Source organism: Lissotriton vulgaris, chromosome 1_1 (genome assembly GCF_964263255.1).
Source record: "Lissotriton vulgaris chromosome 1_1, aLisVul1.2, whole genome shotgun sequence".
NCBI lineage: Eukaryota > Metazoa > Chordata > Amphibia > Caudata > Salamandridae > Lissotriton > Lissotriton vulgaris.
In genome coordinates this window covers 897,479,135-897,507,042 of record NC_141685.1, presented here as the reverse complement: position 1 = coordinate 897,507,042, position 27,908 = coordinate 897,479,135, and the positions used below count along the sequence as shown (strand labels likewise).

The 27,908-nt window shown below is 43.0% G+C and overlaps 1 long non-coding RNA gene across 1 annotated transcript in view; it reads right to left on the bottom strand.

Moving 5' to 3' along the window:
• The window catches only part of LOC147748135 (uncharacterized), a 32,962-nt gene extending 6,931 nt beyond the window's left edge, over positions 1-26,031 (bottom strand). The window contains exons 1-2 of the long non-coding RNA XR_015308721.1: positions 25,903-26,031; positions 24,708-24,812 (exon numbers count right to left, since the gene is read on the bottom strand). This is a non-coding gene — a long non-coding RNA (uncharacterized LOC147748135). The remainder of the gene's footprint in view (positions 1-24,707; positions 24,813-25,902) is intronic.
• Between the last annotated feature and the right edge of the window lie 1,877 nt (positions 26,032-27,908).

The following is a 27,908-nucleotide window of genomic DNA, read 5'->3' as shown; positions in this document are numbered from 1 at the left end:
GGAGGCTGCCTCATTAATTTTCCCAAGAGAGGATCGCTTGCCTGTAATTATATCTAGTGAAAGACGTTTTTCAACTAGAGCGATTTCTTTCTCCAGTATGGCAGTAGAGCGTTTAAAAAACTGGTCAATTGTATCCGTAAGAGTGCCATTAGAGGTGGAGACCTGGACTTGCCTCTCTTTGCCAGATCTTAGGGTCATCTTTAGATATACAAGTAACCAAATTAACACCAACCTCAGACCTCAAATTATGTACAATAATGGGCAAAGTTAGGTCAAAGCGGTTATACTAACAATGAGGACACAAGCCTGGTTATGGTCAGATGCAATGTTTACAAAATAAACATTTAAAACGTCTGCTAGGTGATACCATGAGATGTTATAAATATTGAGTGGTAAATGTTAGGAAGGTGGCCCGGCCCGGCCTCACTCGGCCTCTGACGGCCACAGACGGTCCCGCCCTTGTCCCGGGCTTCTCCCGGCGAGCTCCCGCGCAGCGGTATTCACACGTTAATATATGGCTCTTACGGTGATCACCCGGTCGTTGGGGGCGGGGCGGGGAGGGAGAGCAGCCCAGGTGGAAGGGGCGGGGTTACTGGGACTCCTGGGAAATGTAGTCCCAGCCCTCTTGCTCGCAGCCCTCAGCCCCTGTCTTACCCCAGCAGCAGCTAACAGCCCACGAAGGAGAGCGCCCCTCTGCGAAGCGGGACCCGCGCAGCGGGTTCCGCGAGGCGTTGGTGGAGATGCAGGGAATCCACGGGCAATCCAAACAGCAAGGCAGGTTTGTCAAGGTGTCCCACGAAGTGCAGGGCAAGCCGGTATTTGATCACCCGGTCGTTGGGGGCGGGGCGGGGAGGGAGAGCAGCCCAGGTGGAACGGGCGGGGTTACTGGGACTCCTGGGAAATGTAGTCCCAGCCCTCTTGCTCGCAGCCCTCAGCCCTGTCTTACCCCAGCAGCAGCTAACAGCCCACGAAGGAGAGCGCCCCTCTGCGAAGCGGGACCCGCGCAGCGGGTTCCGCGAGGCGTTGGTGGAGATGCAGGGAATCCACGGGCAATCCAAACAGCAAGGCAGGTTTGTCAAGGTGTCCCACGAAGTGCAGGGCAAGCCGGTATTTGATCACCCGGTCGTTGGGGGCGGGGCGGGGAGGGAGAGCAGCCCAGGTGGAACGGGCGGGGTTACTGGAACTCCTGGGAAATGTAGTCCCAGCCCTCTTGCTCGCAGCCCTCAGCCCCTGTCTTACCCCAGCAGCAGCTAACAGCCCACGAAGGAGAGCACCCCTCTGCGCAGCGGGACCCGCGCAGCGGGTTCCGCGAGGCGTTGGTGGAGATGCAGGGAATCCACGGGCAATCCAAACAGCAAGGCAGGTTTGTCAAGGTGTCCCACGAAGTGCAGGGCAAGCCGGTATTTGATCACCCGGTCGTTGGGGGCGGGGCGGGGAGGGAGAGCAGCCCAGGTGGAACGGGCGGGGTTACTGGGACTCCTGGGAAATGTAGTCCCAGCCCTCTTGCTCGCAGCCCTCAGCCCCTGTCTTACCCCAGCAGCAGCTAACAGCCCATGAAGGAGAGCGCCCCTCTGCGAAGCGGGACCCGCGCAGCGGGTTCCGCGAGACGTTGGTGGAGATGCAGGGAATCCACGGGCAATCCAAACAGCAAGGCAGGTTTGTCAAGGCGCCGCCGGTACATCAATGAAAGTGTCGTTCTGGTAGCGCACAGGGACTTGTAAATGAGGCCCTCAATGAGTTGTTGCCCTTGGTGTGTCCCTCCAGGTCACTGAGCCCAGCTGTGGATATCAGTCCATGTTTTCTGGCCTTCGGCGTACCTGCATGATTCTCATGTTTCTGAAGCACAAATCATAAAAAGTCGTAGAAACTTCCTTGAGGTAAATTATGGCAGGGGAGCAGGCTCCTTTGAGTCCTGCTCATCTCCTTTGATGAGTATGCTCGTCTCATTTGAGTGTACTCGTCTCCTTTGAGGGTGCTTGTCTTCTTTGAGTATTCTTGTCCCGACAAGTGCAAAGACCAGGGGTTATGGCCAAATAGTGTAGGCCAGGAATATCGAAACCAAAATATTAATGGGTGAAAATATCATGACCACAATATCGATAGACAAAATATAGAATTGTAAGTTTCTACACATTTTCCTTATCGAACCCTACTTATATGTACCTTGGTGATATGTATATATAACTATACGGTAAGTAGATGTGGAGGTAAGAATCATTTCCTCACTCTGCACACTAACCTGTTCCATATTGTGGTCACAATATTGTGACTAGTCAATATTTCGGATTTGCTATTTCCTTGTGCAATCTGGCCAAAGGCCCTCGCAGGCCACAGTAGACCCAAACTTGGAAGGCACACAGGAAGAGAACCTGAACACCACCCTGTGTCTAGATTCTTTACTGTATGCAAACAAAGCTATACAGTCCCATATTCAAACAATGCCAAGGTGAGAGAGAGAAAATTAAACCATTAGGTGGAAAACATGCAAAGTGTGCATGACAGTTTGGACGGCTCGCGACGGCTAGCCAAACAGTCATGCACACTTTACGTGCATGACTGGATGCTCCTCTGCCTTAGTGTGGAGCCATCTGAGACTGAGAAATTGGGCATCCACCAATATTTGGCAAAAGCCACACACACACCAAGCACAACATTTCTCGTAGCATTTGTTCCTTCAATCTTTGACACAGGAAGGTATGGCCTTGCTTCCTCTAGATGATGGAGTTCATCTGTTGATGATGATGATGGTAGACTCTTTGTCTTGCTCAAACTCATATGATAGCACCCAGGGTGCGCACAAGTCATAGATCCTGTAACTTAATAGCCCCTATTTTCTGGAACTCAGAGGCAATGTATTAACTGAAGTCACAAACCAGTTGATGTGCCTTGCACACTGTTGTCTCGCGAGCTAATTTTCATTCTGTGCTGTGACTAATGTAGTAATCAGTCACAACACAAAATTCCAATTTGCAGGGGGTCACCCGAAACGTCTGCCTCCATAAAAGTCAAGGGGCAGGAGTGTCTTGGGATTCTCTGCCAATGATGCAAAGGCGGGGACGGAGTCCTGGGCAGAAGAGCAGACCTCCATCCCTGCATATGTATACCCAGAATGCTGATTTAAATAAAAATAAAATAAGTAGCCATCTATCTCTTGAAGGGACAAGTTCTGCTTCTAAAAATAATAGTCATCATTTAGGGTATGGCATGTTGTCCCATGGACCACTGTACAATCCTCAGGTGCTGCAGTCACTGTTCAGAATGTGCAGTCATTGAGTGTGCATTGCACATGGCAATTTTTATTACGATTCAATACATTTTGTGCACATAGTCATACAGCTGCATGAACCCGGTCAAATTCTGTTTGACTATTCATAATAAAATTCAATGAATATGTTAAAAACAAGCTACAAGATGAACATTTATATGCATTTTACAATTATTAAACGAATACATATTTCTGTGCGCTTTTGATGAGTACTTCGTCTGAATGATTGTTATCTCTTCCATCACACAGGAGGTCTAGATGTTAGACTGATGTCCCTACCATTTACCAGGTGGATCTCTGCTACTGTTTAAGAGTCCATGACATAGGTTCAGTGAGCTCAGGCTGGGGGATTGCACGAGTTGCACATAAGAACTCAGGCTGGGGCATCACACGAGTTACACAAAAGAGATCAGCCTGGGGATCACATGAGTTGCACATAAGAACTCAGGCTGGGGCATCACACGAGTTGCACATAAAAGCTCAGGCTGGGGATCACACAAGTTGCTCATAAGAACTTAGGCTGGGGGATCACATGAGTTACACATAAGAACTCAGGCTGGGGCATCACACGAGTTACACAAAAGAGATCAGCCTGGGGATCACATGAGTTGCACATAAGAACTCAGGCTGGGGATCACAAGTTGCACATAAGAACTTAGGCTGGGGGATCACATGAGTTACACATAAGAGCTCAGGCTGGGAGATCATTTGAGCTACACATAACAACTAAGGCTGGGGGATTTACACATAAGAGCTCAGGCTGGGGATCACACAAGTTGCACATAAGAACTCAGGCTGGGGATCACAAGTTGCACATAAGAACTCAGACTGGGGCATCACACGAGTCACACAAAAGAGATCAGCCTGGGGATCACACGAGTTGCACATAAGAACTCAGGCTGGGGATCACAAGTTGCACATAAGAACTTAGGCTGGGGGATCACATGAGTTACACATAAGAGCTCAGGCTGGGAGATCATTTGATCTACACATAAGAACTCAGGCTGGGGGATTTAAACATAAGAGCTCAGGTTGAGGATCACACGAGTTGCACATAAAATCTTTGGGGTTTATTTAGGGTTTTTGTGGACGAGATATGCTGTCACAAATGTGACAGACAGCCTGTTGGCCATATTTTAGGTTCCATCGGCCATTATGCACTTTTAATACAGTGGACGAGACACCCACCACATATTTAAGGAGAATCCCCTCTGCCAAAGTCTAAATACAACTCTTATTGAGGTTTACACAAAGTATCACTCCGAGTGCATCATTTAAACACTAAGCATGTCATCAGGAACGCCAGTGGTGATAGCAGAGGATATTATATTGTAGAACATATTTCAACTGATATACGAGTAAAGTCTAAGCATTCATAATTTGAATTATGTGCACAATGGCATTTATTAATATTGCTTTGCTAACTAAACAGGCACTATCACTGCGTTGGAGAATTTGGCCCAGATTAACGCAAACCCAACACTAAGCCTGTTTTGGGATTAACAAACTAATGCAAATTGGCATTTCCGTTGGTTTGTTTGAAAAAGTAATACAAAGCAGCATGAAACGCTGCTTTGCATTACGTTGCATCACAGGAGAATTACATGGGTGGTACTTGGTGTTCCCATTCCACCATCCATGCTTTTAGACATTAAACCCCATCTACTAACATTGGCAGACAGGATTTAGTGCCAAAAATGTACGCTGCTGGAAAGCAGGCGGTAAAATGAGAAATAGTTTTGATAGAGCGAGCTTTAGAAAATATTTTATTCTGGCTCGTGATGTCATACTCTCATAATTTGAAATAATATATTAATGAGTGTTTGCATGATTTGTTTGATTAAACCAACCTAGATTAAGTTAGCACCACACATGAACACGCGGGAAACTAATTACATGTGCTCTTGTCGCATTTGCAAGTCTGTTTTTGTAACACATTATTAATATTGTCCTGTTTGTTATGTCTGTCCTATTGTCTTTGTCACTATTAATATGCAGCTGATCATTCATGGCATGTGCCTTTATATGTGCTTACATGTATGTCCTATGTTGTGCTTGTCTGTCTGTGTATCATTTAATCATCTTTTTATTCTTTCAGAAACATAAAGCTGGACTACATGAAGAATGGTAGTTATTATATGTGTTGCTTTATTTTTTTGCTTTTGCTAAATGTCTTTTATTAATGGGTTAATTACTAGCAGGGAAAGGGTGGGTAACAGAAGGATTTATTTTACCTGAATTAATTATTCTTTTGTGTTTGTTTAAATAATAGTTTTCTGAAAAAGTGATGCAAGCTGAAAGTGGCGTAGTGACGCAATCAGAAGTGGCGCAGAAAAGGCCTGCTGATGTTGACAGAAAAGGTCTGCAGATGTTGAAAGCCACATGGGAAAGCCATATTTTGAAGTGGATGATAAACTTTTATTTTGAAATCACATTAAAAATGAACTGCTAAAGTCAACTCTGTGGAGTGGGTTTGGATGTGCCATGGAAGGCTCAGAACCGACAGGCTCAAGGCTGAAAGGAAGAGACGTGACAAGATTTTGTATTGCTTGAACATTTTTGCTACAAAATGTAGCAGATTAAGGAACTGTCGCCAGGATTCTGTGCATGAACAATGACTCTGTGTAAAGCCTGGTCTCGTGGTGGAAGATGTCATAGTTTACTGTGGCATGAGGTGATTCAGCCAATGGAGAGCCAGAATTCAGCTGTTGGAATGTGAAAAATAGTTAGCTCAGCTTATTTTAGGGTATAAGAATGGGCTTTAGCTGCAAACTTTTGGCTTACGCTCTTGATTCCAGAAGGACGTGTTCTGCTGTCCGTTGATTACACGTAAGAAATGTAACTTTTTAAGACTTTGTTTTCAGGCGATGAGGGTAGAGACAGAATAGTTAGTTAGGTTTTGGAAATGCTCTTCCTTTTCACTTATTTCTGCTAATTAATAATATTATCTTGAATTAAGCTCTTTTTATAAAATGCTGAATAAAACTTATATGACTTTTTCTAATGCTTGCTTAATAAAGTTCCAAACCTAAGTTTTTCTAAATATGTTTTAATAAACTTTTTAAAAATGACAAGCTGGTTTTGTTTTTTGAAAAGAGTTCAATTACAACATATAGTATCCATTCACCTCACTCTCTATGTTTATGGGCCTGGTATTGATTGGTAAGTGTGATAGTGGATTGTGACATCATTTATAAAGAATTTTAGTTTCTGGGCTCTATCAATTTGGTAGCATCAGACGGTTTATATGTTGTTTTTGACATGCATGTTACATGTGTCGTAATTGGCCCGTTTGGATTAGCGATTAGCTGAACCTACACGTTGTCCTCCTTAACTTGGCTATATACGATAAACGCCATTTTGAATGTTGCAGCGGCCATCTTAGACCATGAGCGGCCTCGTGGCCGACGTGCCCTTTAGTCCTTTGTCCGTTCCACTGACCACTCTCATCTGCCCAGCAACAGGCTATTTTTAGTACTGGTCAAGCCACACATGCGCAGTTCTCACTGACCCGTAAACCTTCAGGAATGTGCCGCTAACTGACCAGTGGGTTTGATACTCTCCAATGAGCTGGCAGTATCCCAAAACATGACCATATATGTCTCTAAAACTGTGTCTTAACTTGTGCCGCCTATCTTTTATTGCCCCAAAAATGTATATAAACGGGGTCACACCGGTGTTCGGTGTGATACCTCTTGCATTACCGAAGGGTGCTGTTTGAGTGTACCACCACCCCATGGGGTTTTAATAAACTTGTTCTTTGCATTTTACAGTTTCCGTGCCAACAGTTCTTGTGTGTAAGTGGGTAATCTCTGGAGCGTGTAGGCCTTGGGAACCCCGAAATACTTCAATTGGCGACCACGAAGGGACTCATCGGCGACTCGGATGCCCGAAGGAGAGGTCGTGACGAAGGCTTGGAAATCCGCCATGGGCGCGCGCTGCCACGAGTGACCCGAGTCTTGGCTGCCACGGTGTTTTTTCCTTTCCTTCCGATCTGACCTTCCAGGTGGCGCCGGTCTCCGACTGAGTTTTCGAAGTGTCCGCATCGCTGAGAAAGTGCCGTTTGGCTGATTTGGCTTACAAGACCTTGGCAGTTGGAACCTGGACCTTTGGGAATTTGGTAAGCTTTGTGTTCGGTAAGGTAGTCTTCGGACGCTTACTGAAGTACTACGAATTGTGTTCGGTAAGGTAGTCTTCGGACGCTTACTGAAAATCTGTGCTTTGTGATCGGTGAGGACGCTTGCCGAATTCTATGAACTTTGATTTGAGTTAGCTAACATTGTGAATTTGTGATCTTTGAACTTATATGTGTAGTGCACTTCACATAGGCAGGCATGTAGAGATGTTTCTCTAACTTTGTTTTTTCCCTTTGAGCGGCACAAACGTGTGGAGAACTGTAAGTGCCATTTGGTCTGGTGTCACGCTTTTGTGATACTTTTTGAACATGCCTGTTTTTAGCACACTCCGAGGAATGTGTTGTCTTGGAGATGGTACCTCAATTAGGTTAGCGGAATCACAGCCGGCTCCCCCAGAGGGGACTCCAAATAGGGAAATGTATATCAAGTTTGGCCTTCCACCTATTATGTACAGTAAATTGTGGCATAAATACACCAAGGCCGATCCCGAATTGCAATGGCCCCTACACGGGTCGTACGATTTGAGTAAAATCCAATTTGTAGAGCAATGTATGTTTCAACGTAGGTCTAGACAAAACATGTTTGATTGTGTGCGAATGTGGGAGAAAGCGGCGCGTGAGCGAATGAAGCGTGAGGTTGCCTTGGCGGACAAAGAGCAGCGCAAGGCTGCTCGGGATAAGGCTTTACAGCTTGAGGAAAAGGAGGCTCAGGAGAGGAAAGAAAGGGAGGAACGGGAACGTAATTTGCAAACTACTGGTCAGTTTCCTATTCGTCGACCACTTTACCCTGTCCTTAATAATGAAATTGATGATTTTTCTTTGTTAGATCGGTCACCGCCTCCGTACGTTACGCCGACGGCTCCAGCTGTGGATTCTGATGATGACGGACAGGATAAATCGGGCAAGAAGGGTGTATCCGCTCTCAGGTTTACTGCGGAGAGGTCCGCTCATCTACGTAGTTGGGCTCGCAAAGTGAATACGCGTACCGTTACTCAGGATCAATTGGTATCAGAAAAAACAGGGTGGACGGATCTTGAATTGATGTATTTTTTGTCTTCCTTGGCTGATGAGGTTGTGAGCGCATATCGTGATCTTTCTGATACGTTAGAGCCTAAAGCGTTGTCAGTATATCGTGAAAATTTGACTAAAGGTGATTTTGATCTTTCAGATGTTGATGACCTGTTTACGCAATTGATCAAGCTGCGGGATGAGACAACTCGATTGCGGGAGGAGCGGAAAAGGAAACTAAAGGAGTCTGAATCGGAGCATGATGGGCAGGCCAGAGGGTGTTCTCTCCGTGGTTCAGATAAGAGTTCTGCGTTGCATGTTATGCCTATGCGTGAAGCTGCGCCTTTGTATGTTCCGCCAAAAGGGGAAGGTACGGATGACGATAAGTTGTCGAAGGATGCGAAAGGGTATTTTGTGTATAATTGGGTATATACGCCATGGAATAGAGCGGATGTGATGGCCTTGAAAAATTCTTTACCTGATCTTCGGAAGAATCCGGCGGCATTTTATGAAGGGGTGGAGGGGGCTATATCGTCTTGTGTGATGACTCTTGTAGATATAGATTTGTTTTTTGGGCTAATTTTACCACCTGATATGTGGAGGCAAATTCGTAAAACTAATGATGAAACGATTTTGGGGGGGACATGGAAAGAAATAAATGCTGCAGATTTAAATAGAGAACCAGCATGTAAGCCTTGTCAGCTAATCCTAGATCTCCCGGCAGCTATCTTACATAAATTAAAAACGCTTGTTCCCTCCAAAAAGATTGATTGGACCATGTTAACGTCGTGCAAGCAGAAACCCGATGAAACGGTCTCAGATTTCTTTACACGCTTCGAGGAGGCGTTTCATGATTACAGTGGTCAATCTTTAACTGACGATACGGGTCGGCATTTGTTTGTAGATAAGTATGTGGCTAATCTCCTACCAGAGATTGCAAAGCGATTGAAGTCAAGTGAGAGTTCCTGGGCCACGGCGACCCCTGCGTCCTTGTTAACTATGGCTCAGTATTATGAGCGGCAGGAAGTGGAGGCTAAAGAAAGTGTAGAGAAAAAGACGAAGGAATTGAAAACGAAGGTGATGTTGGCGCAGGTTCGGGGAACACAGGGTAGAGGGAATGAGAGAGGTAGACGTGGTGGAGGTAACGCATCGTATGGTCGTACGGACATTGCGGAGGATCAGTGTGCTTATTGTAAGGAGTTTGGGCATTGGGCCGAAGATTGTCCGGTACTTCGTGAACAGCGTAGTCAGCGTGGTAGGGGCAGTGGAAGGTCAAGAGGAGGTTATACGGGAACAAGAGGTGGCGGAGGTGATCGTAGACAGGTTGAGGAGAGGGGCCGTGGCCAGGACGAACGAAATACGTTTGATAGACGGAACCAATACCAGATTTTGGAAGGAGAGAATGTGGAACATCAGGATTATGTGCATGCATAGGATTGCGTAGGATGGGGTAAGGAATCAGTTGAAGTGCCAGTAGATCAGCAAGGTCCATATGTAACAGCGGGTATTTTGGGTTCTACTGATCAATTTCTTGTCGACACTGGAGCTACTCGTAGCGCTCTGTCGAAAAACTTGGTTCCGAGGGCTCCCCTGTCTGGCGAAATGATTACGTGTGTAGGGTTTGATGGCACACCCTCCCCCAGCCCATTGTCCAAGCCCCTTGCACTATGCATTGACAAATACTTTAGTTTTGGCCAATTTTTGTTATCGCCTCATACCCCAGATAATATCTTGGGCATTGACTTGCTTAAATATTTTCGAGCAACAATACGCTGCGCTCCAGAGGGAGTGCGGGTTATTCTGAATGACAACTACCCTGACCCTGAGGATTGCCCTGACCCTGACAGATTTTATGCCATTCTGGACATCCCTGCTTTGGCCTCTCTGCCGCACACGTTGTGGGCGACATCAGATACGGATGTGGGAGAGATGCGCATTCCACCAATACACATTACTGTTAAGGAGGGGGCCCCTCTACCACGAGTGCCACAGTATAAGATCTCGAAGGAAGGCGAAATTGCACTGACACACATTGTCCAGGATTTGATTTCTGCAGGGGTAGTGGAGGAGGTCCCTTATAATGTCTGTAACAGCCCTATTCTACCGATTCTTAAGAGAGACTCAGATGGCAAGATCTACCGATTTATTATTGATTTGCGTGAAATAAATAAAATTGTCATTCCCCAATACCCAGTGGTGTCCGATATCACGACTCTGCTTACTCTGATTCCACCGACGGCCACCACTTTTAGTGTTATTGACTTGAAGAATGCGTTCTTTTCCATCCCTGTGCACCCAGATAGCAGATATTTGTTTGGTTTTACGCTCAATAATAAATCGTATAGATTTTGCCGTGTTCCCCAAGGATATACTGAAAGCCCTAGCATCTACAGTCAGGCTTTGAAACGACAACTAGATTCTTTTCAATTGCAGTCTGGCGTTGCGCTCATCCAGTATGTGGATGACCTTTTGCTTGCCGCCGACTCCTATGCACAATGTGAACAGAGTACGCTTGCATTACTTTCCTTTTTGGCACAACACAATCACAAGGTTTCCAAGAAAAAGCTTCAATACTGTAGACCCCAGGTGACCTACCTCGGTCATCTGTTGTCTAAGGAGGGGCGGGCATTAACATCTGATCGAATTCAGGCAATTTTGGACACACCAGTCCCCCGCACGCAGAGAGATGTGCGTGCCTTCATAGGGTTGACATCTTTTTGTAGACAATGGATCATGGGTTTTTCACATATCATAAAACCTTTGCTAGCATTATTGTCCAAAACTACACCGATGCCTCTTGAGTGGACAGACGAATGTCAGAAAGCCTTTGAGCAGTTGAGACAGGCCCTTTGTTCCGCACCCGTGTTAGGAACACCAGACTACACAAAACTTTTCACATTATACGTGCACGAGAATGATGGGTGTGCGTTGTCAGTGTTAGTACAGTTACACGGGGATAAGCAGAGACCATGTGCATACTTCTCTGCCATTTTGGACCCTGTAGCGCGAGGGCTGCCTGGGTGTTTTCGAGCAGTAGCGGCAACAGCAGTAGCCATACGACAGAGTGAGGGCATAGTGTTATCACACAAATTGTTGGTGTTAGTTCCACATGCGGTAGATGCCTTGTTAAACCAAACAAAGACCCAATACCTCACGAGTGCACGACTTACAGGATACGAGCTGACACTCTTAGCGCCACACATAACATTGAAAAGATGCGCTACTTTGAACCCCGCCACTTTATTGCCCTATCCGGCTGAGGAGGGTCAGGAAGAAAAACATCACGACTGTGTTTTCCTGACTGAGGAACAGACAAAGGGTTGTGTTGACTTACAGGATGTGCCACTTCCTGATGTGGATGGGGAACTATGGGTTGACGGGTCGTGTTTGAGGCTACCAGATGGTACGACTTCCGCAGCATATGCGATCACGACTCTTAAGACAGTGGTAGAAACAGCTAGAATACCACAAAAATCGGCTCAGGCAGCAGAGTTGATAGCGTTAACAAGAGCCTGCGAATTGAGTGCTGGCCTATGTGTGAACATATACACGGACAGCCGGTATGCCTTTGGAGTGGCCCATGACTTCGGGCTCCTCTGGAGGGAACGTGGGTTTCTGACGTCACACGGGGAGCACATTATGCACGGAGAGTTAGTGCGTGATCTCCTAAACGCGTTGCTTTGCCCCAAGAAAGTAGCGATAGTGAAGTGCAGTGCCCATAAAAAGATCACGGATAAAGTGGGTCGAGGAAATGCCTTTGCAGACAGCATAGCAAGGCAGACGGCTATGTCCCGAACTAGCTCCCCTATGTACGTGGTACAATCACAGGCTGAGAGATGGAGTGATGCTAGAGCAGAGATACGGGATATTCAAAAATCAGCTACAGAATCTGAACTTGCGGCTTGGGCAGTAGATGGGGTACTAGATGACGAAGGTTGTTGGAGAAGCGAAGACATGGAGAAGTGGAAATTGCCTGCGGCTTACTTACAGGCGATGGTCCAGATGACACATGGACTGGCCCATGTCGGAGCTCTTGCAATCACTCGGCTTTTAGCACGAGTTTGGGAACATTCTGAGATTGCAAATACTGCAAAGAGAGTAGTGCAGACCTGCCTGGTATGCTTGCAACACAATCCTAGGAAGGGGACCCATACTCCGAAAGGAGGGTTCGTTCCACCTTCAGCACCGTTTGAAGTGCTTCAAATGGATTACATCCAACTCGAGCGCTGCAATAACCTGAAGTACGTCCTAGTGGTGGTGTGTGCTTTTAGCAAATGGGTTGAGGCCTACCCCACTAAAGACAATACGGCTTTGACAACAGCTAAGGTGTTGCTTAAGGAGTTCTTTCCTCGCTTTGGAGTTTGCAAATTTCTGTGGAGCGATAATGGGCCCCATTTTGTTGGAAAGATTGTGGAATATGTACTGAAGGGGTTGGGGATTCAGCAAAAGTTCCACGCTGTATTCCACCCCCAGTCAGCAGGTTTGGTCGAGCGGTACAATGCAACGTTGAAACTTAAGCTGGCCAAGATTGTGGCGTCTACATCGTTGAAGTGGCCAGATGCGTTGCCGCTAGCACTGCTCTCTCTTAGATCAGTACCCCACTCACGAACTGGCCTTACGCCCTATGAGGTGGTGTTTGGCCGCCCTATGAATATCTGGGGGGTGCCCAAGCCGCGATTAATACATGATGTGCCTTGTGTTATGATGAATGATTATTTGGCACGATTAACAAATGATTTGCTCTCTATTCATCAACAGGTTCGAGAAGCGCTCCCTGATAACTCCACTGGAGAGGGCCACGATCTTCGTCCTGGGGACCACGTGATGATCCGCTCGTTTGAGAGAGCAAGCAGTTTGGAGCCCAGGTGGAAAGGCCCCGAGCAGGTCCTCTTGGCGACCCGCACCGCAGTACGAGTGACGAACAGGAAGCGGTGGGTGCATTCGACACATTGTCGCCGTGTCTCTCCGGATCTGGTGACTCCTGCTGTGCTGACTGACTATAAGGAGATCTTGGAGAAAGAAAAGAGCCCAGCTGTGACGTCGGCCGAAGTGGAGGGAGCCTTCCCGGACCAATCTGCTACCGGAAGAGAGCGCTACAATCTACGCCCACGATAAGAAGATTTTTGTTCTTTTTTTATGACTGGTTGGTTACCGCTCCAGGTTTGTGAAACGGAAACCGGGAATTCCAAGGGGGGGGATCAGTTCTGCCAGAGTAGCGACACCCGTCTTGGCCCGGAGAACAAAACAACGGCTACCTCGGAGTTCAGCACCGCATTTTTTCTTTTTTAGGTATACACGCACGTGTATCTGGGACAATTTGCGAACAATTTGTGAACAATTTGTGCCACTTGAGACTCTGCACAAACTTTCTTGAACTATGGCATCAACGGCATCTCGTGACAAGAAAATATTGTGTGCCTTTCTCTTCGTTCTAACCATTGTGGTGATAGCTGTTATAGCCTGGGTAGTCGAACTCGTGGTGCCTGTACGAGAACATTTGTTGCCGACTACCCCGGCGCCGTCTGAACATTTCCATTTTACATTGCCATTCCATGAAGAACGCCATCGCCAAACGTACTTAAATAACAGCTTCATTTAGATTCTTCACCACACGCATAATATGACCAATACCTCTAACTGCTGGGTGTGTGGAATGTTGCCCGGGCACCAGAAGAGAGGGGGCACCCCACTTATTCCACTCCCGTTTTCGCACAATGGGTCATGCAATGCCTGGTACACCCTCCTCTTTACTTTGAGATGGCCAACAAAAGGGGGGGGGGGTGCTTTTCCGTTTGAATAAAGTATGTTCCCATGACAAGGATGGGTTTCCCCGGGCTGAGGGTACACGTTTTGAATGGGAGGAATACAGGCCTGATAATGTATCTGCTCCACGCATATATAGCAATCAGCGAAATGTGAATGTGTCCAGTGCTCATGTTATAAATGTTATTGCCACAAAAGCCGATTTATGCATCAGAAACAAGGGCACGATTGCAGTGGGGAAAAGCGAATGTAATATTACTCTCACGTTTGATAGCCCGAATGGCATTTCATTTGTTGCATCTCGAAACACCTACTTCATCTGTGGAACGAAGGGGTACCATCAGCTTCCAGTGGGGTGGTTGGGCACATGCTATGTATCGTTTGTGCTACCTCCTGTATTCATTGCCCCTCCGATGTATCACAATGACTACACTCTGTACCATGATTTCGTTTTGAACAGAGTTAAGCGAACTGTTGCCCTAGAGGACATTGATCAAACGGACACTGCATTACAACAGTATGTGGATTTCAATCTGGGACTATTCTCCTTTGTGGGGGCTGCATTGAACAGCCGGAAAATCAGACGGCTGACACGCGTTGTCGAGGCTGTTGCGAATGACACTGCTATTGCCCTGGGGAATATCACCGAAGAGCTGCAGATTTCTAGAATTGTCACCCTCCAAAACCGGATGGTGTTGGACGTTGTTTTAGCTGATCGTGGGGGGGCATGTAGAATTATCGGAAGCAGCTGTTGTGTTTACGTACCTGACAATTCTCCATCTGTGTATGATGCTATTTCCAAGCTGCATAAAATAGCTGCCGAAATACACCCGGACAATGGAACTTGGACACTGTCAGGATGGTTCTGGTCCATGATTGCAACTTGGGGCTGGAAACTGTTGACAATTCTTTGTATACTTGTGGGAGCAATGTTCTTTATATGCTTGTGTATCCAATGTGGCCCTGCCTTATGTTCGATGTGTCTATCAGCTTGCTTACCATCGAGGCGAGCTCTTGCCCATGACAAAATGATGCTACACAAAGAAGTGACACAAATTATGTTAATAGATATCGAGGACGAACATCCAGAGTATGTTCATTATGAGGTAGATTCAGCTAAACGCTAAAAGGGTCGTCTGTCGTAATTGGCCCGTTTGGATTAGCGATTAGCTGAACCTACACGTTGTCCTCCTTAACTTGGCTATATACGATAAACGCCATTTTGAATGTTGCAGCGGCCATCTTAGACCATGAGCGGCCTCGTGGCCGACGTGCCCTTTAGTCCTTTGTCCGTTCCACTGACCACTCTCATCTGCCCAGCAACAGGCTATTTTTAGTACTGGTCAAGCCACACATGCGCAGTTCTCACTGACCCGTAAACCTTCAGGAATGTGCCGCTAACTGACCAGTGGGTTTGATACTCTCCAATGAGCTGGCAGTATCCCAAAACATGACCATATATGTCTCTAAAACTGTGTCTTAACTTGTGCCGCCTATCTTTTATTGCCCCAAAAATGTATATAAACGGGGTCACACCGGTGTTCGGTGTGATACCTCTTGCATTACCGAAGGGTGCTGTTTGAGTGTACCACCACCCCATGGGGTTTTAATAAACTTGTTCTTTGCATTTTACAGTTTCCGTGCCAACAGTTCTTGTGTGTAAGTGGGTAATCTCTGGAGCGTGTAGGCCTTGGGAACCCCGAAATACTTCACATGTATGTTGCATATATGTTGGTATAGTCATAGGATTGATGTTTAACAAATGTTAAGTTTTTGATTTTGTCAGATTGTTATATGTAGTCTTAAGGAATTTTTTCCAGTAGTGTGAAAAATTCCTGGTATGCCATGGCAAGAGTAGTGTAGCTAGAAGAGTTACACAGTGCATTTGTTCTGTTTCAAAATTGTGGTATAGCATATATCACGTGTTGTGGGCGTACAACACAAGTTTAGGGACCTTAGATTGAATGGTTGAATGTATAGTGAGGATTGCCTATGAAATTGTAGCTTTAAGCAGAGGGACCTGGTGAGCCTGTTTTAAAACTTTCTGTGAAGAGAGTAATAGATATATCCAAGCTTGTGTGAAGGGTAAGGGTTGTTTTCTCTTCCAAGGTTAGAGTCCTAGGAAGACAAAAATAAGCGTTGATTTCTCTTCCAAGGTTAGAGTCCTGAGGAAGGAAATAAGCGTCGTCTATTCTTATCAACGCTTGACGTTTTCTGTGGTTGGTTCAAGTCCTGCCAAGAATTTGTGTGTGTATGATCAGGGTTTTCTGTGTGAAGGTGCGTGAATGATTTGTAATGTCAACTGGGTTGAGTTTGAACTTGCTGGATCTAGGTGTCTGCTTTTAAATGAGACTCTTTTGATTATTACCTGTTAGAAGGGTAGGGTAAGAATTGCCTTACTAGTGAATGAAACTATTCTGTGAGAATAGCGTCGTCTATTCCACGCTGAGAATACTTGAATGAATGAGTAAAACTATCTCTTTGTTTAGAGAAGCAGACAAATGGTTTCCTTTATGTTGTTGTTAATTGCGTTTTAAAAAGATAATAGGAAAGCGTTTTTAAGCCTTCATGGTAAAGAATGCACTATTTTAAAATATTGTAAAGCGCTCTGAAGCCTTTTGGTAAAGTCTGCGCTGTTTAAATGCATTGTAAGGTGTTCTGCGCGATTTTAATGTATAAAAAGTGTTCAGCATAGTTGAAATGTACAAAAGGGTGATCTGTGCTATTTTAATGCATTTAGGAGCATTTAGGAGTGTTCTGAGTTAATTAGGTTATAATTAAGGTATTCCACGTTGTTAAAAGTATTTTAAAGAATTCTGTGCTATTTTATGAGCATTTTAGGGTCCCGATCGAAAATTCTGAAGGGAGGGGCTGTTTACCGAGTGAGGAGTGAAAGGGGAGAGCTGCCAGCTGCAGCAGCTGTCTACGTCACAGCTGCTGCGCTCTCATTCGTCAGGGTGCTGCAGTGTCATAGCAGGGCAGCGCCCTGATTGGTTAATGTGCCGTAGTGTCACAGCAGAGCTGTGCTGTGGTTCGTTGTGGCTCCCATAGTGTCACAGCAAGATCGTGCTGTGAATGGCTTGGTGTGTGTGTTGCATCTGACTGCCGAGTTCTTTATTTACATTATGAGTGTCTTGGCTTTGATTTAAACTACATTGCTGCAATTGCGCTATAGTTTTAAAACAAGTATTACATATCTGATGTGTGTTGGCATTGCAGTAGGCAGCCGGTGAGTGTTGTAACACCGGTGTGCTTAATTAAATAAACATTAGCTGATTGGCTGAGGTGTCACACACAGAGATGAAGGGAATTGCCTCGTGGTTGCTCTCGTGTTGATTTTAAAGGATTTCAATGATGTTAGCTTTCATGGTGGATAATAAATCACTGTGCTTTTTCATGGCTCCTTTCACGCTTTGCTGAAAATATTAGGCTTTAGTTGCTAGCTGACTGTTGAAAGTGATTTTATCACTGCAAGGATCTTTAAAAGTAAACAATGCATTCAGCCGAGTGTGGAGAGAGGCTCGTGCTGAAATACATGCTGTGCCACTAATGAAAAGTAAACATCGTGCAGAGAGCGTGAAGGAAAGCTTTTGCTGAAACCTTCTGTTCTATAATTAGAAAATATAGATCGTGTATGTCAGGAACTTCTCAAGGCATTGTGTGAATGTATTTCTCTTGAACACAGTTTGCATAGTGCATGGTATCTAAATAAACACTGCAACGAAGGAAAAAATAAATAATTTCAATGCTGTTTCTTTTCCCTTTTAAAAAGTGCTTGTTACAGCTGACTCATGTTGCAGCAGCCAGCAAGTGTTGTGACATAAATGGAATTAGTGATTAATGGGGTTTAAATAAGTTCAAGGGAAACTAATTTGATGCTGGTTGACAGAGGGGAAAAACTGAGGATCTGCAGCAGTGTGTTTAAATAAAATGGTACAAATCTTTCTCCACAAGTGGTAGTGCATGAATATGTGCAAACAAGCATTCCTAAATACTTAATCATTTTTAAGGGTTTCTGCTTTTGTTAAAATAAGGTATTTTTATTGTTGTCTTTTACCAAATATATTTACCTGTGTATTCAATTTTATTCACAGTAAGGTGTGTAAGTGCAAATAAAATACATTTTAAACATACCCAATAACATTTAGGTGTTTGTTGTTGCAAAATAAATGTTTTACATTGCTGTTTTGTAAATGCAAATTTTTTTCCTAGGTTTATTAAAATTAGTGATGCAGGTAAATTAGGAGTTGTATTATTTTGAGCAGGGTATAAAATGTTATTTCACCTGTCCTTGATAAATTAATTAATTAATTGATCAGTAAACACTATTAGGCCAATTAAGTGAACGTAATTACTTATTGTAATTATTTTAATTAATTTTAATAAAGGTAAGTATATTAAAACATGGATCAAAATTATTCAAAGAAGAACAAAACGTTTTTCTGCTATCAGAAAATTGAAAATATATTCAAACAGGTTAAAAGGGTTGTTGCTACATGTGAGAGCAAATTAATAATTCCCAAATCAGCAAAAATAAATAATAAATATGTCAGAGTAGAATTTATTGATCATTGTAAAAATTATGTTGTAAATAAAGAACAGGACAGGAATAAAAGTAGATCTCCAGAACAGATTAATGTGATGTCAGGAAAGCAGATTAATGTAAAGCCAAGAGTCCCAGTTCAGATTAATAGAGTCCCAGTCCAGACCCCTTCTCAATGTGTCACAACAGGTAGGTATAATGAGATGCCTAGTACTTCTGGAATTAATATTCCTGATCATGTAAATTCTACAAATGATTTAATTGAGCAGTTAACGTCAGACATGGAAGCAGTGACAGTTCCTGTGACAATTGAACCTGTTCCCAAGTACTTAGAAAATATGAAACTAGTCCCACAGCTTTAACGGTCCCATTGAATTGTGAAATTAAAAAGTTTGCTGAAAAACTTTATTCTAATGTACCTGAAAATAAGTTAATAATGATTCCAACTCAGCAAGAGAGAGTGATGACTCTAGTTTCACCTAGTGAAAACTCTGACCTGATTGACCTGACACAACCTGGTGAGTACAAATTACAGGATAATACAATGAGTACAGACAGATTAAAAAGATTACAGGATGATGAGGATATGGAAGGCTTGAACAATACAGGTAGGTTTGCCTCTGCCCATATAAAAGATTTAATTTGGGCTTTGAGAAAAAGGGGTAGTCTGAATAAATGGAAAACAAAATGGACGAAGAAAAAAGAGAAGGAAAAAGCGACTTTAGCTTTTGTAGGAGAGTGTAAAAATGCACAGATGCAAAATGAGATAAATAAGCAGCAACAGTTACTGAATCAACAGCTACAAATACAGCGACAGGTGGTGATTCAGCAGAATGAGATACCTTCGCCGCCATTTCTAAATTATATTAATGAACAGAAATACAATACAGATACAGGATTGGAAAACAGACCTGATCCAATTAAAATTGCAAACAAGCAGGGAAATTCATTTCCTAATGTTCCACACTACAAGATGAAATCAGAAACAATTCCTGTTATTGAAAATTTCATTAAGCAGGGTGTCCTAAAAGAGATTGAGAACAGTCTTTGTAATTCACTAGATATGGGAATTAGAAAGCCAGATGAAACGTACAAAATAGTACAGGACCTGAGAAAAGTTAACAAGATAGTTATCCCTTGTTGTACTATTGTGCCCAAACCAGTAGAGATCCTTTGTCAGATACCACATGATAATGAGTGGTATTGGGTCCGAATGCACCCAGAGAGTCAAATAATATTTGCTTTCAGGTTCCAAGAGAGAATTCCCAGACAGGTAACTATTGAGAGAATTAAAATGATTCAGGCAATGGAATCTCCAAAGACACAAAAACAAGTAAGAATGCTCCTAGTCATGGTTGGATACTGTTGTCAATGGATTAGTGCTTTCTCAGGATTTGCAAAACAATTGCACAGACTGACAAAAGCAGATATAAAAGACCAAATTGTCCTGACAGAAATTAAACTTGTAGTCATTGAGCAATTTAAAAAGAGTTTGAGTGAAGCTCCGGTTCAGGGCATGCCAGACTTCAACAAAGAATCTGAGCTTCTAGATCAAATAGCAGAGATAAAATGTGCTGGAGAGAAAAATGATCATGTCTCAAAAGGCGATGAGCACGCAGGTACCATTGTTAAATGTAGTGCTCAGGAGTGGGTTACAATCAAAGGGGAAAAATTCAATGAACATGTTTCAAGCATCCTCATACTAATGTTTGCAATTCAGACATGGCAAGAGTTAAAACAATTACAAGATGAGGGACATGTTGAGGAGAAAAACACATGGCTCAAAGAAGGTTGCAAACAGCGAGAAGAAGATGAAAGGGTTTACAAAGATGGCGGACCTGTTATGTCCAATTGCATGATTGCTGACATGACACAGATGTACCATGGTCCAGGTCATTTAGCAAGAGACACAATGATTCAACTGTTCAGGGAAATATATCTGACATGCCAGAAAAACAATCCAGATCAAAAGACATTTGGGAATTTGGGAACGATAGGCCGGGAGGGTGGTTCATTTGCAAAAATTCAAATAGATTTCTTTGAAATGCCCCAACAAAACAAACTGAGATATGTCCTAGTCATCATTTGTTTACTTTCAAAATGGGTGGAAGCTTTTCCAACAAGAAAAAATGACACAATTTCTGTATTCCATCAATTGGGAACACATGTGTTTGCAAAGGAAAAGGAGCAAGCTCATGATCTATTGCCAATAGACTTGGTCAGAACAAAGGTTCATCGGAGAAGAAACTGTCTAGTACCCTGGCAGAAAGCAAGTCAGGTGACAACAGATACTGGATGGATGCATATCAGTAATACCCTTTGTGTACCTGCACCTGATAACACTGATGAAGTTAGTGAAAAGACTACAACTGATTCAGACTCTGAAAAAGAAATTCCTGAAGAAAATCCAGATCTTGTAGATCGACAAGGTGGTCGACATCTGGATGATGATGTCAATGTGAATGAAACATTGAATGAAGAAGATCTAGAGATTGGGATTCTAGATTCAGAAAATGATGAAAATCTGCTAGAAAAAGAATCTCAAGAAAAAGAAGAAGATTCAGAAGCAGAAAATTCGGAGCAAGAAGATAATCTAGTCCAGGAGAGTATTGAAAAGCAGAAGAGTAGCTCTGAATGCGGGAACAAGAATCCTGAAACTGGGAAGCTGAAGGTGATCCCTGAAGAAGAGGAAGAATTACCAAGTACCAGCTGTAAGGATGATGTTTCTAATGGAGTGAAGCTGCTGAGTAAAGAAGTTCCTAGGTACAGATTTGAAGTCTCAGAAACAAAAAATACAGATGGGAGTGATGAAGAGTCTGAGATAAGAAAATTGAGAAAAAGGGCTTGGAAGAAAGCAAGCCTAAGAAGAAACTCTTGAGAAAAGGTGATGTCTGGCCTAAAGATTTAAAGTTCAAATATGAAGGGTCAAGTCAGAAGAGTGATTCAGACAAAAAAGAGCAAGCTGAAGAGAAAATTGAAATGATTACCAGGAAAAGTAAAAGACCATTGAGACCAAATGTAAAATACAAGTCTCCAGAATGGGTCTACATAACTATCTCTCCAATAGTTGAGGAGCGCAGTAGCAGTCAGGTGGTCTTGAAAGAAAATGGTGACAATGACTAAATTTAGTTTTCTTTAAGTTAAGGTTTATTTTTGGCATAAGGCTGAAGAAATTGTGTTAGTTTTCTTTAAGTTGAGATTTATTTTCGGCATAAGGCTGAAGAAATTTTGTTAGGGTGACACAAGGTCGAAGAAATTGTGTTAGCTGGAAACACTTTTATGTAAGACGCAAGGTCGAAGAAAACATGTTTAGAATTTGAAAAAAAAAAAAAAAAGAGGGGGTATATACTATGTACTCATTTTTCAAACATTTTCAAAAATTTACTTTTCAGACTCAGATTGATATTTGTTATGTTGGTGCAATTCAAAATGTAGATACGCAATTTAAAACTTAGTTTTTTTTAATAAATTCATTGGGGGGTTGGGGATTCAAAGGAAGGTGGAAAGGATCCAACTTAGCTGAATAAAGAAAGGGTAAAGGATACAGAATTAGTAAGATGTAAGACTCAATACTAATTATGAGATAGATGAAATTAGAGCTTAAGTACTAATCCAGAGTAAGCCTGAAACATGTTCAATAGATACAATTTTTAATTAAAATTTTTGGGTGTTGTTTGGTGATTTTGAAATCACCAGATGAGGGAGTTGATAGAGCGAGCTTTAGAAAATATTTTATTCTGGCTCGTGATGTCATACTCTCATAATTTGAAATAATATATTAATGAGTGTTTGCATGATTTGTTTGATTAAACCAACCTAGATTAAGTTAGCACCACACATGAACACGCGGGAAACTAATTACATGTGCTCTTGTCGCATTTGCAAGTCTGTTTTTGTAACACATTATTAATATTGTCCTGTTTGTTATGTCTGTCCTATTGTCTTTGTCACTATTAATATGCAGCTGATCATTCATGGCATGTGCCTTTATATGTGCTTACATGTATGTCCTATGTTGTGCTTGTCTGTCTGTGTATCATTTAATCATCTTTTTATTCTTTCAGAAACATAAAGCTGGACTACATGAAGAATGGTAGTTATTATATGTGTTGCTTTATTTTTTTGCTTTTGCTAAATGTCTTTTATTAATGGGTTAATTACTAGCAGGGAAAGGGTGGGTAACAGAAGGATTTATTTTACCTGAATTAAATATTCTTTTGTGTTTGTTTAAATAATAGTTTTCTGAAAAAGTGATGCAAGCTGAAAGTGGCGCAGTGACGCAATCAGAAGTGGCGCAGAAAAGGCCTGCTGATGTTGACAGAAAAGGTCTGCAGATGTTGAAAGCCACATGGGAAAGCCATATTTTGAAGTGGATGATAAACTTTTATTTTGAAATCACATTAAAAATGAACTGCTAAAGTCAACTCTGTGGAGTGGGTTTGGATGTGCCATGGAAGGCTCAGAACCAACAGGCTCAAGGCTGAAAAGAAGAGACGTGACAAGATTTTGTATTGCTTGAACATTTTTGCTACAAAATGTAGCAGATTAAGGAACTGTCGCCAGGATTCTGTGCATGAACAATGACTCTGTGTAAAGCCTGGTCTCGTGGTGGAAGATGTCACAGTTTACTGTGGCATGAGGTGATTCAGCCAATGGAGAGCCAGAATTCAGCTGTTGGAATGTGAAAAATAGTTAGCTCAGCTTATTTTAGGGTATAAGAATGGGCTGTAGCTGCAAACTTTTGGCTTACGCTCTTGATTCCAGAAGGACGTGTTCTGCTGTCCGTTGATTACACGTAAGAAATGTAACTTTTTAAGACTTTGTTTTCAGGCGATGAGGGTAGAGACAGAATAGTTAGTTAGGTTTTGGAAATGATCTTCCTTTTCACTTATTTCTGCTAATTAATAATATTATCTTGAATTAAGCTCTTTTTATAAAATGCTGAATAAAACTTATATGACTTTTTCTAATGCTTGCTTAATAAAGTTCCAAACCTAAGTTTTTCTAAATATGTTTTAATAAACTTTTTAAAAATGACAAGCTGGTTTTGTTTTTTGAAAAGAGTTCAATTACAACATATAGTATCCATTCACCTCACTCTCTATGTTTATGGGCCTGGTATTGATTGGTAAGGGTGATAGTGGATTGTGACATCATTTATAAAGAATTTTAGTTTCTGGGCTCTATCAGTTTCATTTCTCTTAGTTTTTCTGACTTTGCATGAATGCTGCACTGTGCAGCCCACACACAAAGTGGGAAAAGCTTTGAAGTGAGTCTGCGCATAGTATTTTGTACCGGAAGGGTACCTTTCCTGTACAAAACCAATGGTAGACTCAGGCATGCACCTTAGCGCAATGGAGCTAGGGTGTGTGCCTGGCTCACAGCAGCTGAAACCAGTGCATGTGCTAGGGAGAGGGGAGGGAAGTGCCTTAGCTCTGTAAAGATGGTGCTGTCCTGCTCTCTCCCTGTCTCGAAACGCAGCACAGTCTGTTTGGGTGCTGCGCTGCGTTGCCCGACAGCCACGAGGATCTGGGCACTAGTTTTCACAAATCTGGTTCCAGAAAATGGACACTGGTTAACCTGCCTTTAAGTAACCGATTCTAGAGATACTTGTTTAACAAGTAAGGTCACCAAAGCACTACAAGGATTTAAAGGGGTCTGGAATGCATGTTGGTAATGACTGCTAAAGATGCAGGACTGCAGAAAGGAAGCTGTATTTTTTTTCTTCACACTGATGGCCCCTGTAAGAGAAAGTAGGAACTATAAAGTTTGTGGTGCTATGATGCATTTTGTTGCTTCTATATTCTAAACTATGATCTTTTGTTTAATTTATGCACATGATCGGCGTCTTAGTTCCTCTTTTTTGTTACAATGATGTTTTTAGGTCAATTCTGCAATTGAGGAACAACTCTTACAACCAGACTATGTATGGATACAAATCCTCTTGTGTTCCCTAATGGTACAGCACCTTAATTTGATGATAACGGGCCTACCTTGGGAATAACAGACTTCGCCAGCCTGGCAGGTCATTTGCATAATCGGGCAAGGTGCTTGAACACATTCAACTGCAACATTGCATGTTAAAGCCACAGATTCACCTGGAAAACAAATAACACAAGTGTTACTGATGTAGTCTGTCCTTGATACTGTATGACTAATCACATCATGTTCACATACATACAATCAATTGTATTCCATAGGTGGTAAGCTTGGAGGCTAGCGGCCAGATTTACAAAGAGTTCATGCAACGCGGGGTAGCATGCAAGGTCGCTGCACTGGGTGAACTGGAGAGAGCAGAACTGTGCCACATGTACAAATAAATGGCTCAGCTCTGGACTCTCCACAAATCTGTGCACTTTATACAGACATGAGTCGATAGGGCCTTGCGTCAGACACCATTGATGGTTTTATGGGAATGCCCATGTATCACCCATGGAATGCCTCCTTGATGTAAAGTACCACGAAGCGCTGCTTTGGATACTGTCAGGCAAGGTACCAAAAAGTAAATAACAAATCAACGTTTTGCAACAGTTTGGGGTGTCACTTTGAGGGACTTTACACCAGTGCAAAGTGTTAATAAATCTGACCCAGTTTCTTTCAAAGTGCCATATCGCCTTTCCACTGTGCTTGTGCTACAGACGTCCTCAAGTAAAAAACATAATTTAAGAAAATAGTGACATGTCAAAATGTATGACATTGTTACAATGTAGTAACCATTTAAACGTTGGACTGAAACGTTGTAACAAAGTGTGCGTACAATAAAGTAGAGTTCTATAAGGGTGTGTGTGTCAAACTCCCATTTCTAGACATATGTCGCCTTTCTTGGTTTAATTTACAAAATGAAAACCCTTTCTACAGTAATATGTCGTATTTTTGCATAGTTTTCCATATAAAACCTGAAACAGGGGCTCCCTGCATACACCAATGTATGGCTGCAAGTTTATTGTTGCGACGAGTGAGGATATTTTGTTAGTAAACATGCATATTGCATTACAAAGCTTATTCACCCAAGCTGGCCTCAGAACTTTACTTCATAGGACCAATGAAAGGCAAGAGGCGAGCAAACACCTAAAATAGTTTTCATGCTAAATAGGGTGTAATGGTTTAAAAAAGAGGTGAACATAATAAAAATGTGCAGAAAGTTGGATGGAGAAATATGATAACAAGCTGATAGGATTCAAGCATTACCTGCAAGCACAGAGACCAGGAAGGCGAGCAGAATGAGGCCTGCGGTTTTCATCTTGAACTCTTGATTCCCTTCCGGTTTACAGCCTTTCTTCTGCTTCTCAGTATTAAAGGGGAGCAGGTGCTCCTTATATATCAAGAGTTAGCCCTCAGGCGATGACATCACAGGGTGTTTCTTATAGATATTGAGACATTGTGCATGATTACATAACTGTACGTTAGGAGTGGCTGTTTTGGCTGCAGTACAGGGTGCATTGTGAAACAAGGAACATTCTAAATGTTACAACAACACGGACCGCATTGTGACACCGCGTCCAAGCTCCCATCGGCAGTCTGGCTCACTCAATGTTATGCAATGTATGTTAGTAATGTGTCATAGTTTATTGAAAGGATGACATATACGCATAGATGCCAACAAATGTACGTAAAGGGACAGATCGAAAGACATAGCGCACAGACAACTAAAAGGCGAGCCCTGCGCCTGGAATCAAAGCGAAAAAACCTAAACGGAATCTTTTTTTTTTTTTACAAACCACAGGGCATATAATCAAAGAGGCGATAAAAAAACGTATCGCCGCTTTTGTGTCTGTTTTCGGACGAAAAGCGCTGATAATTTTATCGCCTAATCAGCATGGTCACGCTATCGCGTGAAAGCTTGCATTCGCGCATGTTTTCTGAACGCCCAGCTTTGCATCTCTAATGAGATGCAAAGTGGGTGTTCCTGCCCTGACATAACTGGGCAGGAACACACACTTTGTATAACTTCTTCCGGTGTGTCTGCAGAAGAGAGTCTTCTGCGGACACGCCAGAGGCAGTTCTGCTACTGAGTGACTGTTTCAACAGAGGAACAGGTGTGTTTTTTGTTTAAGATATGCTGTTGACATGTGCAGGTGGGACTGTTTTGATAAATCCATGTCTGACTTTTCAATTTTTCTGCCTAGGGTGTAAGCCAAGAATGCCATATGTTAATGAACATGTCACTCTTCTCCGCAACACTCACATCAATGCAGAAACAACAAATTTCCAATAGCCTGCAACCTCCAGGGAGGACCAATCCTTGTACAGGAAATTTGATTTTTTGCTGGTGACAGGGTGGACACTTTTAGTTAGATGTCTTTTGCAGTGTGCTTGTGGTGAGATAGTCCCTGTTGAACATCTTCATCTGAGTAATGTGAAACTGTGCATTGCTAAACACTATGGCCCATATTTACTACGCCTTTGATTGTCCTTATGTTGTGCAAGGAGACACAAGTACAACACAAAGGCTTCAGTAAGATTTACAAAGTCATGCAAGGGGCAATTTGTACGACCTAGTGTGACTGTGTGAAATGTGACAGAACAGAGTGGCTTGCACTGTGTTGCTCTACATTTCATAGTGATAGGTGTACCATGGGCAGAGCATGGGCATTCCCATGCATCATCCATGGAATCTGATGCAATCTCAGCGTAACTGAAATTAGTAAACCTGGGATGGCACCAAAATGATACACCACCCCAACCATGGGGCAATAACACATTTTCTCATTAGATAAGTAACTCTGTCAGTGCCCAAATTAAGAGCGTCAATGTCCAAGATCAGTACTGAGAGGCATATTACCAACAACTAGCGAAAATTATCACTATGTTGGTTTAGCGGCGATATTTTCATCGCCGAGCTGCGGCAATTTTTATCGCTTAGGAACCTTACTATTATCAAGGTTTATCTCCTAAGCGATAAAAATCGGCCGAAATGCATGAATATCGCTGAAAAGTCAGCAATATTCATGCATTACCGAGCTAATGCTCTTAGCCATGTTATCCACCTACCATTGGATAACATGGCTAAGAACAGCTCAGGGGCAGGTGTTAGCTTTTGGAGATATTCGCGCGTAGCGCGAATATCTCCAAAAGTTGATAATAGGAGATAGCGATGTTAGCGACTGTTTCCAGTCGCTAACATCTTGGCACGCCCACTTTGCATGTCATTAGTTACAAATATCACTGACATGCAAAGCGGGGCCCAAGATGGT